Source organism: Lolium rigidum, chromosome 2, assembly GCF_022539505.1.
Source record: "Lolium rigidum isolate FL_2022 chromosome 2, APGP_CSIRO_Lrig_0.1, whole genome shotgun sequence".
In the NCBI taxonomy this organism is placed as follows: Eukaryota; Viridiplantae; Streptophyta; class Magnoliopsida; order Poales; family Poaceae; genus Lolium; species Lolium rigidum.
In genome coordinates, this window is record NC_061509.1 from 137,996,374 (window position 1) to 138,009,269 (window position 12,896).

Here is a 12,896-nt window from a genome sequence, read left to right on the forward strand (position 1 = left end):
AACAGAACAGCAGGTAAAGATCAAAATTTCCTAAAATTTTCTGTTGCTTATTTCAAAAAGTGGTCAACTAACTAAAGTTAGATAACAACCTGGGGCATATGCATAAAAAATTAAAGATCAAAATTAGGCTCTGGTTATTTTTATGAATTTTTATGGTAACAGCACAAAATCTGTTTCCAGGACAGCAACTTCCCCAAACATTACTTTCTTCCTATTAGAGGCTATTCTTGGCACAAACACGAAATAAAAATGATAATGAGAGGTCATTACAGTAGTAGTAACTTCCAAGACTCAAAAAAAGAAAAATTACTATAAAACATGGGTTGTCTCCCATAAGCGCTTTTCTTTAACGCCTTTCAGCTAGGAGCAGTAAAAATGCGAGCATCAAGTATTATCAAGTGAAGAAGCATCAAGATCAATCACTTCCTCTGAAACACAATTTGTCAAAATAGGCACTTTAGATACCCTTGGAAATGATTCAACATGTAAGCCACTCTTAGTTGTACTAAAAGTTCTATCAATTTTAAACATATTAAGAAAACAAGCTTACATGTTGAATCATTTCCAAGGGTATCCTCTTTCTCCCCGGCAACGGCGCCAGAAAACAAGCTTGATGGCGTGTACTCGACGTATGCGGACACGGTGTTGGGGAACCCCAAGAGAAAGGTGTGATGAGCACAGCAGCAAGTTTTCCCTCAGTACGAAACCAAGATTTAATTGACTAGTAGGATAAAGGTGTGACTTCTGAAGGTGTTGCTGGCTGATTAGTGGCAGGGCGCACTACCGGCATTAACAACAACGTGTGGAACCTGCACACAACACAACTAAAGTACTTTGCCCAACTTACAGTGAGGTTGTCAATCTCACCGGTTTGCTGAACACAAAGGATTAGACGTATCGAATGGAAGGAAATGTTTGCAGAAAGTAAACAGAACATGATTGTAGTTGAATTTATCAGTAAAGGAAGAAGGACCGAGGTTCACAGTTCACTAGATGTGTCTCTCCATAAAAAAATAGCATGTTGGGTAAACAAATTACAGCTGCGCAATTGACATAATACCGATCGATACATGGCAAGATGATTACTATGATAATTTGGTATTGGGCATTAAACATAATACATAGACCGTAATCCAACTGCGTCTATGACTCATAATCCACCTTCAGGTTAGCGTCCGCACCCCTTCCAGTATAAAGTTGCAAGCAACAGACTATCGCATTAAGCAATGTGTGTAAAGTAAACAAAAGAGTTACCCTCGAATAAAACATTGTTGGGTTATCCCTAGTAGCAACATCACATCTACAACCTTAGAGGTTATAAAGTCACTCTCCCAGATTACTAGATGCATGAACCTACTATCGAGCATAAATACCCCCTCTTGGAGTCACAAGTATCCACTTGGCCAAAGTTTCTACTAGCAACGGAGAGCATGCAAGATCACAAATAACATATGACATGAATATATAATCTATCTTAACATAGTATTCAACATTCATCGGATCCCAACAAACCAAACATAGAGGATTACATAAAGATGATCTTGATCATGTAGGGCAGCTCACAAGATCGATAAATGAAGCACATGGTGGAGAAGACAACCATCTAGCTACTGCTATGGACCCATAGTCCAGGGATGAACTACTCACGCATCACTTCGGAGGTGGGAATGGCGATGTATATGCCTCCAGCGATGATTTCCCCCTCCGGCAGGGTGCCGGGAAGAGCTTCAGAACCCCCCGAGATGGGTTCGGCGATGGCGGCCGCGACAGAACTTACTTTTCATGGATTTTGGCTCAGGTATCCAGGGTTTTCCCGAGATCGTGAATAAATAGGCGGAGGATTGAGGTCGGTTGGGCGCCTGGGGGGGCCACACCATGCCTTGGCGTGGGCCAGCCCTAGGCCGCGCCAAGGGCAGGTGCGGGCGCCCTGGTACGCCTCTTCGTCCCCCCTCCGGACTTGTTCTTTGTTTCGGTAAAATATTGACTTCAGCTTTTGTTTCGTCCGATTCCGAGAATATTTCGTGTACAACTTTTCTGAAATAAAAAACAGCAGAAAACAGGAAACTGGCACTGTGGCATCTTGTTAATAGGTTAGTGCTGAAAATCATGTAAAAGTGCAACAAAGTGTAAACAAAACATATATGAATTGGTGTAAAACAAGCATGGAGCATCAAAAGTTATAGATACGTTTGAGACATATCACAAACTCCCCCACAATGTATGCACGTGTGATGAACATGAATTCATTGCATACATTGTCAAGATTAACCTTCGGGACAATTTCCACCATACGTGTACAACCATGCAAGACATATAAATATAGAATGCATGAGAGGTAAAACACTTAAGCACAAACCAAACTTAAGTATAAACCATTTCCCTTAAACCCTCTAAACTTCTCCCCCATTGGCAACAAGTACCAAAATGGGTGAAAAAATTAGAAAGCCAATATAATGTGAGTTCCTCCCCAAGGCATGCACTTCTCATAATTTGAGTGGAATCAAATGCACATATCAAATGATGAATACTTGAAGGAAGTCAAACTATATTGAGGATCAAAGATTGCACAAAGATAACATGGTGAAGAAAGCTTCAACAACTAAAGCAAGCAATCAAAGATACAATTGGACAAACAAAGATATCATGATAAGAGAGATATAGTGCTCTAAATGAAATAAGAAAGCTCCCCAAGGTTCGTGCATAAATTAGAATAGTTGCATTTGAATACAATATGCACAAACATGGAATCCTTACTCCATCTATATCATTTAGAACACAAACAAGATAAAGAGGATAACTTTAGTCCAAAACATTTATGAGATATGAGTGCATGAAGATAAGATAAAATTAAGCCAAGCGCTCATAAATCAAGTCCTTACCAACACCACTAAAACCAAAAGGATAAAAAGATGGTCGGCAGCATATCAAGGTGATGGATTAACACTCTCATGTATATAAGTTTCTAAAGTGTACAAGATGATCCATAAAGAAACATGCACACACAAAAGGTTAATAAAATAAATAAGACATGATATTCAAGATGAAGTCATAAAATATACCAAAGGATGTTTGCTTAAAAGCATATATAGCCTTCCAATTTTCACTTATGGTATATGAATGAACTTCAACCAAGAAAATCTCAAAAACATCACAACTAACAATAAGGGAAGTAAAGCTAGTCGGAATGTTTTGAGAAAGGCAACAAGTATCACAAATAGGGATTTATTTCGCAATTTCATCAATATTGCAATAAGGGTTCTTCAAGGAATTGATATACAATAAATTGCTAGAAGGTATATTTGGGATAGGTGAATCATAAACATGATTTATATATATTCCCATTGTATGCATCTTCTCAAATTACTCAAATGTACAATAAGGAGTTTTTCTTTAAAAAGGATTTTTTAAGAATCGCAATATTTTTGAAATAAATAATTTCATGCCAAGATGCAACCTACAAGAGGTTGGATGCTAAATGAGTATGCATGAATAAGATACTTGTTACCGAGATAGCAATGGCATGATGTAGTAGATAATAGTTCATCGATCATCCTAGCTTGGCTCCAACTCTCATATGGTGAGAACACCTTCCTTATAGATGAGACAAGCCTCCATTGCATCTCCAATGTACCTAAAACAACATTCAAGTACATCTTGGTCCCCAAACTTATTGGGTCCAAAATGGTTAGACTAACCACAATACACAGGATACACTCCATATCAATATGTGCATATTTATAGATGAAGTTGGAATTTCATGCACATTGATGACCCACAAGTATAGGGGATCGCAACAGTCTTCGAGGGAAGTAAAACCCAATTTATTGATTCGACACAAGGGGAGCCAAAGAATATTTGTAAGCCTTAACAACGGAGTTGTCAATTCAGCTGCACCTGGAAACAGACTTGCTCGCAAGAGTTTATCAGTAGTAACAGCTTTATAGCGATGAGCGTAGTGAAATATCAGCAGCAGTGTAGCAAAGACAACAGTAGTGATTATAGTAAACAACAGGATTAAAATACTGTAGGCACAGGGATGGATGAACAGGCGTTGCATGGATGAGAGAAACTCATGTAACAATCAAGGTAGGGCATTTGCAGATAATAATAAAACATTATCCAAGTACTAATCAATCAATAGGCATGTGTTCCATATTTAGTCGTACGTGCTCGCAATGAGAAACTTGGACAACATCTTTTGTCCTACCAGCCGGTGGCAGCCGGGCCTCTAGGGAATCTACTGGAAATTAAGGTACTCCTTTTAATAGAGCACCGAAGCAAAGCATTAACATTCCGTGAACATATGTGATCCTCATATCACCGCCTTCCCCTTCGGTTGTCCCAATTTCTGTCACTTTGGGGCCTCGGGTTCCGGACAGCAATACGTGTATACAACTTGCAGGTAAGATCATAAAACAATGCATATCATCATGAAACAATAACATGTTCGGATCTGAGATCATGGCACTCGGGCCCTAGTGACAAGCATTAAGCATAACAAGTTGCAACAATATCATAAAAGTACCAATTACGGACACTAGGCACTATGCCCTAACAATCTTATGCTATTACATGACCAATCTCATCCAATCCCTACCATCCCCTTCAGCCTACAGCGGGGGAATTACTCACACATGGATGGGAGAAACATGGCTGGTTGATGGAGAGGCGTCGGTGGTGATGATGGCGATGATCTCCTCCAATTCCCCGTCCCGGCGGAGTGCCAGAACGGAGTTTCTGGTCCCAAGACGGAGTTTCGCGATGGCGGCGGTGTTCTGGATGTCTTCTGGTGATTTCGTCTAACCCCCCATGCGTTTTTAGGTCGAAGGCGTTAAGTAGTCCAAAGGAGGGCGTCAGAGGCTGGCCGAGGCGGCCTAACCATAGGGAGGCGCGCCGGCCCATGGTGTGGGGGCCGTGGGCCCCCCTGGCTTGCCCTTCTGGCTCCGTGAATCTTCTGGAAAAATAAGCCCTTGGGCATTAATTCCGGGGATTTTCCTGAAAGTTGAATTTCTGCACAAAAACGAGACACCAGAGCAATTTTGCTGAAAACAACATTAGTCCGTGTTAGTTGTATCCAAAATACACAAATTAGAGGCAAAACAATAGCGAAAGTGTTCGGGAAAGTAGATATGTTTTGGACGTATCAACTCCCCCCAAGCTTAGCTTATTGCTTGTCCTCAAGCAATTCAGTTAACAACTGAGTGCGATAAAAGAACTTTCACGAACACATTTGCTCATATGATGTAAATATTCTCATGATATGGACAAGTACTTAGGCAATTCATAATAAGGTACATGCAAATAAAGTCATCTAATAGCTATGTCAATCATGGAAAAGGTACCAACAAATTAATAATGAGCATCATGAATCATGTCTATCAACAAGATTGCAATGTTCATAAAAGGATATGATAAAGTGGTATCTCGCTTGCCCGTATTTGTACAGCAAAACATAAATGCTCGGGCACCTTTGAAGTTCATGGGAAGACTGGAAGTAGAGATTATCAAAGATAAAAGCATCAAAGTTATACCACAGTTAATCACATTTTGGGAAAAGCATATTATACTAAGAATGACAGTTGTGCTCTCAAGAAGGTGCTCAAAGAAAGGATGGAGACTCAATGTAAAAGTAAAAGATTGACCCTTCGCAGAGGGAAGCAGGGATTAACATGTGCTAGAGCTTTTCATTTGTAAAACAGGAGTAAAATTATTTTGAGAGGTGTTTGTTGTTGTCAACGAATGATAGTGGGTACTCTAACTACCTCGTCAACCAGACTTTCAAGAGCGGCTCCCATGAAGGACGTTATCTCTACCAACAAGGTAAATCATCCATCTTCTCTTTTGTTTTCACATATATTTTAGTTTCATTATGGATGACACTCCCCCCAACCTTTGCTTACACAAGCCATGGCTAACCGAATCCTCGGGTGCCTTCCATCAATCACATACCATGGAGGAGTGTCTATTTGCAATTTAAGTTGCTTACCGATAAATCAGGGCAAAACATGTTAAGAGAATTATTAATGAAAGTTGATTAATTGGGGCTGGGAACCCCGTTGCCGACTCTTTTTGCAAAATTATTGGATAAGCGGATGTGCCACTAGTCCATTATGAAAGTCTGTCAGGAGTAAATGACAAGATTGAAAGATAAACACCACATACTTCCTCATGAGCTATAAAATATTGACACAGATTGAGAAGTATTTTGAAGGTTTAAAGGTAGCACATGAGAATTTACTTGGAATGGTTTGAAATGCCATGCATAGGTATTTATGGTGGACACTCTGGAATAACTTGGTTTTCAGGGGTTTGGAAGCACGAGCAGCGTTCTCGCTCAGTATAAGTGAAGGCTAGCAATAGACTGGGAAGCGACAATCAAGAGAGCAAGTAATCGTCATAATCATGCTTGCGACAAAATAAATTAACAGAGGCATAAAAGTGATACAAGAACTCTGAGGTAAAGTAAATCATCAAGGCTTAATTGACTTTTGTTCAGTCATATGCATGCGTGAGCATGTGCCAAGTTGATTCAAGCGAATTATTCAGAGGAGGATACCACAATGTCATACCTATCTATGGATAAAGCAATGCAAACAAATATTTATGACATGCTACTCATATTAATAAATTGGAGCTAATCATGAGAGATCATGAACTACTAGACTTTCTTAAATGACATATACCTCACATGAACCAACTAAGCATGCTCACATGGATGAGTATATGTACAAAAATGAAAACAAATAGAGTTCATACCAGCCTCTCACCACAGTCGAATTGTCGTAGATCGTCATCATTGCTTTTCACTTGTGTAGCTTGAATAATATGAAATGAAAGCCAAGCTCCAACCACCGAAGACCGCTGAACTCCATAATGAACTTTACAAAACCAAAGAAGAACAACAAATATTTTTGGTGTTTTCGAATTGGAAACAAGAACAAAAGGAAACAAGCAAACAAAGCAAAATCTTTTTGGATTTTCTTATAGCAAACCAGTGATAGCAAATAAAGCAAAATAAAAGCAAGAAACCAAAATAACAAATGGTGAAGAGAAACAACAGAAATATTTTTGGTCTTTTTGTGTTTTAGGAAAGAAACAAAGCAAAAACAAGAAAATTAAAATTAAAAGAATCACATAAACACAAAGCAGCAGAAATTCGTCAAACTTGATACACTACAAGAAATATGTTAACTAGTGACCTTCTTACAATGACCACGAATAAATTGGTCTTAACTCACATCAATTGGTCGTTAGCCGTTTGGGAGGGTCCAAACCCTAATTTTCTACGACAATTCTGGTCATAAAGGTCATAATTTCCTTACTTGAATTGGTCATAGAGAGAACAATACGGTCCATGACCTTAATTCTAGCCGATTACGACTAATTTAAATTGTCATGACTGCTAATTCCCAGCATTAAGATTTTTACCATCTCAAGATGCACACATGTGCACAATATAGAGTTATTTGAACAAACTATGCAGACTGTCATATAGAGGACTTCCGGATGGGCAAAGTGTAAGGACAAGCTTCGTTGCTGGATGGCAATTCAAAAGCACGCAACACATTCCACCTTAAGCCCAACTACATTGTTTTTGGCAAGAATTGGTGTTGCTTCGGCGCGGTAACGAATTGTGTCTTTCTACTTGCAATTGACCCTGAAAAGTTGTGGTGTTTTATATCTTAGAGGATAAACCACACTTTCATTCATAAGCGGTTTTTTATGATCTCTAAATATGAATTTTGTTTTGTAAATGTCACATGTAAAACATATAGAAGCAAACATAGATATTTCACAAATATTTCTGAAACTATTATTTTGTACAAAAAATACTCTATGGCAAAAGATTTAGTTTTTACATATAATTCATCTCAAATTAGGCAAAATTGTTATTGCAAAAAGTTTACCACTAGTATTATTCTTGTAGACAATAAACTACCGTTCTGAACAAACTCCATGGCATGAACCGTGGGCCTAAGAGAGGAGGGTCCCAGCTGCAGTCAGTTTCAATTATACAGAGTGAGGTGTAAACTAGTGCGTTGGAAACTTTTGGTTCCCAGCGCGGGGTGTCTGCGCGCGTATCGAATTTCCAGTTCCAACCGCGATTCGTATTACCCTAAAATTCCCTTCATTTTCATCTGGCGGGCGCCGGCCTCTCTCTCCAACATGCCTATCCGCCGCCACAACACATCTCTATCCGCCGCCACGACCCACCCGGCCCTCGTTCACCCAAGCTTTTGGGGCGGCGCTCCCGAGCTCGCCCTTCCTTCACCCCCTACCACCACTCAGTGAGCGGAATGCTACTACTCTTGCCTCTCCTCGACCACGCTCTCTCCCGCTCCACGTTTATGGCTATCCCCCACCGCCACTTTGCGTCTTTGCCACGACCTTCCCCTACCACCGCGCGTCCTTCACCCCACCACCGCGCCGCCATGGTGTACTCTTCACTGCCTGGCCTCCGTCCCTCCTCTGTGTCTGATCTGGAGACAACGAGGCGCTGCCCTTCGTCGACGAGGATTTTAAGCTAGCCGTCCAGCGTGACCCGTGGATGGACGGCCTCGCCGTGGTCGGCGCGCGTGAGATCCCCGACGGATCTGACTGCGGGATCGCCGGAGCTGGCCTCGGGGTCGCCGGATCTGGCCATGTGGTCGCCGGACCACGACTTCACCCAGCCATGCAGCATCTCACTTTTACCATTCTTCCACTCTCGGTTTCTTTCTTTCTTTCTAACTCCTTTTTCTCTCTTAATCTCTTTCTGCAGGTGGAACCCTGCACGTATACGGCTTCTCGGACCTCGGCTACAGCGGATGGCGTAGCTTCATGGCCGGCACACAGGGCGACGCCGATGAGGATCTTGTACGCAGACTTCCCCATCAACGGCTCTACCTCAGGTAGTTTATGGATTTTTGGCCTTTGGGATATCACTAGATGTGCATGTGAATAGAAAATTTGTTCGTCTAGTATACTTTCACGACTGCCAGAACATACATAGCTACTAGGCGAGATGTCTCACATACCAAGCAAGGAGAGGTAGTCACGAAGCTAGCCATAAATTATATTACTAAATATTGTTTCACTAGAGTCGTTGCAATTTACTTGATATTGTGTGAACATGGTCTAATTTTTATTTTCTAGCGATTAGTATCAGTCTTTGCTACTGAAGTTTGATTAATCAACTCCACTATGTCTTGAATTAGCTTCACTATGTGATGAATCGACTCCACTATGTCTAGGAATTAGCTCCACTATGTGTTGGGACAATTTATCTAGAATTTGATACACACACAATCAACATAGGGCTGGAGGCAGTATTGTTATTGCAATGTGTTCTAGTGGTAAACCTCGCTGCTGTTTATCATTGCAGATGTTCTGATATTTTCTTGTACATAGCAATTATCAGCTCAAAGATCTCTCAATTGAATGCACTTATTTGTACACTTCTATTGTTACCTTCCAAGGTTGCATTATAATACAGATCTAGCTGCAGTATGTGGTGGTTAGTTTACTGCTAGTATGTTGAATTCAGATGATAATTTATTTCTTACATAGACTTGTACTGTATTTCTTTGTACTTGAGTTTATAGTAGTTTGACAGGGTTCCTTGTTTCCGGGTGGTGTAGGAGGAGGCAACGTTCAAAAAAGTGTACTGATTGTGTTTGACTTGCAGTTTTATGCTTACTGATTGTGTTTTACTCGCATTTTTGTCCATATATGAACTAGAAGTGCACGATATACATGAGGATATAATCAAAAGGAGTTATCCTGCTCTTTCAGTTTTAGCATCTTTGCATGCATGGTTTTTTTTATCAAAGGAGTATATCTATTGTAGCTGGGCTTATATATTGCATTGCTGGACTGATTGATTGATGCAGATATTTGTCTCAGTTGCTGAGTTGTTGTGCTTCTAATTGACGCAGGTGCACATGCGTGTTGCTTAGGATATATGGTCTGCTTCTGGACAGCAAGCGATTGGATTAGGTAAAGTCACTTCTGTAATGTCTTAGACACTATACATATGCTGATTACCTTTTCCTGTGTATGGTATTTTTACCTATTCCTATGTAAGCGATTTAGCATTGCCTATTTATAGAGAAGATTAGGGTGATGAGGTAGTAATTTAATCTGTATTGAAAAAATGGCAGTAATTAAACCTTGTGAGACATACTTACAAAATAATTTAAAGTAAAGTGTGAAGTGGTAAATTTAAGTGTAAATGATATGAGATGGAATGGTCCATCTGACCCCAATACACTTATAATTTGAAGGATAGACATGGACAAGGCTTCTCTTACTGTCTAAATTGGTTGTGCAATTACTTCACTAAGCCCAAATAAAGATTTTTGCAGCTTCTAACTTGCAAGAGGATTTATTATACACCCACACAATAAATATATTGTACTGTCTTATGATCATGCTACATGTTTTATTGATGTTTCCTGCTCAACCTCCTCTAATGCGCTGCATCTGTTGAAACTAGAATCTTGTTGTAGGAACCTGAAGATGGCGCTCTCATGCTTGGGACCCTTTGGCCAGATCTTCCGCCTAGGGCCAAGGGATACTACACCGGCCTTGACGTCTTCCGCAAGGAGGCCCAGGATTGTGTCTGCCTCCGGGGTAATATTACCTTCCTGTCTCTTACGCATCCCATTTTTTTATGGATTGATAGTCGCTGTTTATCAATAATTTGCTATTTATCACGATAATTTCATATGCACATATAACTTAAAAATAATGCTTTGTTCACTCGAGCTTCATTTTTTGTGAGTTTTGTGTAGTGATGCTTTAGTTCTTGTTGAGTTTAGTGTAAGTCTGTAAGGAGGAACTTCATGTAAAATAAGCACCAAGTGCATGGCCACGAGATGGTCGGTTGGTTGTTATGTGGTTTTGTATTTCTCGTAGCATCTTATATGCAACCAAGATTCTTTTGGCATTGTATCTTTTATGCAAACAGCCTATTTTGCACGCTTCGATCTTTCGGTGATGGTAAATGAAACAATTTATGCGGGTGATGGTCCTGGTTCGTGAATGACTCAATCATAGCATGCCAAGGTAACTAAATCAATAGCTCGAACATATGTAGTATTTGCTCTTTTGTAGTCGTGTTTGCGCAGCATGTGAACAATCAACTGAATCACCCCATTTACTTGTCCTTGCAACTGCATAAAGTAAACAAACGTAGGAAGGAGTCTAAACGAGATATTCTGTTGTCAAGCTGATGTAGTGCTTATGGTGAGGCCATCTGATTGCTCACCTCTCTGTATCTATGTCTTAACAATTTTCTTCCACCAGAGGCATAATTGATGTGCTCTTGTATCTGAAATACGGTGCAGACTGTTTTTAAGTTCAGAAAAATGCGCAGAAAGAAAAACACTTGAATTATCTTGCTGCCATTTGACACCGTCCTTTTTTTGAAGTTTGTGGTGAATTAGCTTCCTGCCATTTTAACTCTCTTTGTTGTCTTAATGTCATTTATCCGTTGGAAAATAGTTGAGGATGTGAACGCTTTGGAGGCAGCCGCTGTGACAAAGGATAAAAAGATGCTCGAAGAATGAAGATAGTGCAGCACCGTTTCGATTGATATGGTCCGCATGTTTTGCTGCCTGTGTATAACTGTTATTGATTTTTGTTCTAAACGTGTTGCTGTAAACTCTTTTGAATTTGTGTTGTGAGTATGTAACTACCTCTGTTCTGATTTTTTTTTGGAATGAATCATTTCTGGAATCAATTTGATTGAATATTCTTGATAAAAAGTGTAAACGAGTGAAAAATCTATTGCGAACCATTTCTACGTGGAACCCGACAACTAGGAGCAATCCGACTAGTGTAACCATCGTGTGCAAAAGAGAAAACTGAACCTGTAGAGCCAAAATGGTCGTGGCCTAAAAATAAAAGAGCTTAAATATTGGGCTTGGCCCATGTAACCGAAAAAATGATATGGAAAAAATATATATAGGCTGAATTGTTGGCCTCGGCCCATCTAAACCATTGAACTGGACTAGGCTGATTTTGATGCACGACCATTTGGTTTGGTCACCGATGTGCCACGTAGGATTTGCCACGTTGGATCTGACGTGGATAGCGCAGGCCAGCCCATGACCAACATTTTGGTCATAGAATCTACGACCATCCATTTTGGTCGTAGAGGATTACGACCATTTAAATAAGAAGGTCGCCGTGCGCCGTCAGTGACGCTCAACTGGCGACCAATAGTTATTGGTCACGGTGTGGTCACAGATGGCGGACAACGACCTTTCAGCGACCAATATGGAGGGTCGCAAGTCACCAGATTTCTTGTAGTGATAGCAGTACAGTAATCGATTTTTAAGAAATTCTTCCGCTGCTCAGCTCGGAAAGTGTTCAACTAATGAAAGTTAGATAACAACCTGGAGAACATGCACAAAAATTGGCTTCGCAAAATAACGTTCTGGCTGTTTTTGAGAATTTTTTTGGTATCAGTACAGAATCTGTTTTCAATCAGCACTTCCCCAAATATCATCTCCCTCTTATTAGAAGACCACTTTAAGAAGCTAAACAAGTATGTACAAGTATCCAGCAACTATAATATGCAAAGAATGAGTGATGCCGGTATACCTCCCCCCAAGCTTAGGCTTTTGGCCTAAGTGGAGATCAACCCCACGGTGCCCATGAGGTGGCACTTGGTTCAAACTTCTAAACAACTAAAGCATCTTGTAAAAAAAATAGTGCTACAGCAAGTAAAGCAAATGGAGGAAGAAAGAAATGTTGTTTAGCTCCTCTATGCATATAAAATGTACTTGTTAACAAGATTGATCAAGTCTTGCCACCAAATAAATTTTACATGACATAAGAAGAAATAAACCTCAAATCAATCATGTTACCTTGTATTGAATTGATATGGATCCAATCATAATACTTTG

The 12,896-nt window shown here is 40.2% G+C and overlaps 1 long non-coding RNA gene across 1 annotated transcript; it reads left to right on the forward strand.

Annotated features, from left to right (window-relative positions):
• Window positions 1-8,598: 8,598 nt before the first annotated feature.
• On the forward strand, window positions 8,599-10,595 carry LOC124687325. The gene is made up of 3 exons (XR_006998175.1): window positions 8,599-8,891; window positions 9,918-9,978; window positions 10,491-10,595. It is a non-coding gene; the product is annotated as an uncharacterized LOC124687325 (long non-coding RNA).
• Window positions 10,596-12,896: the final 2,301 nt, after the last annotated feature.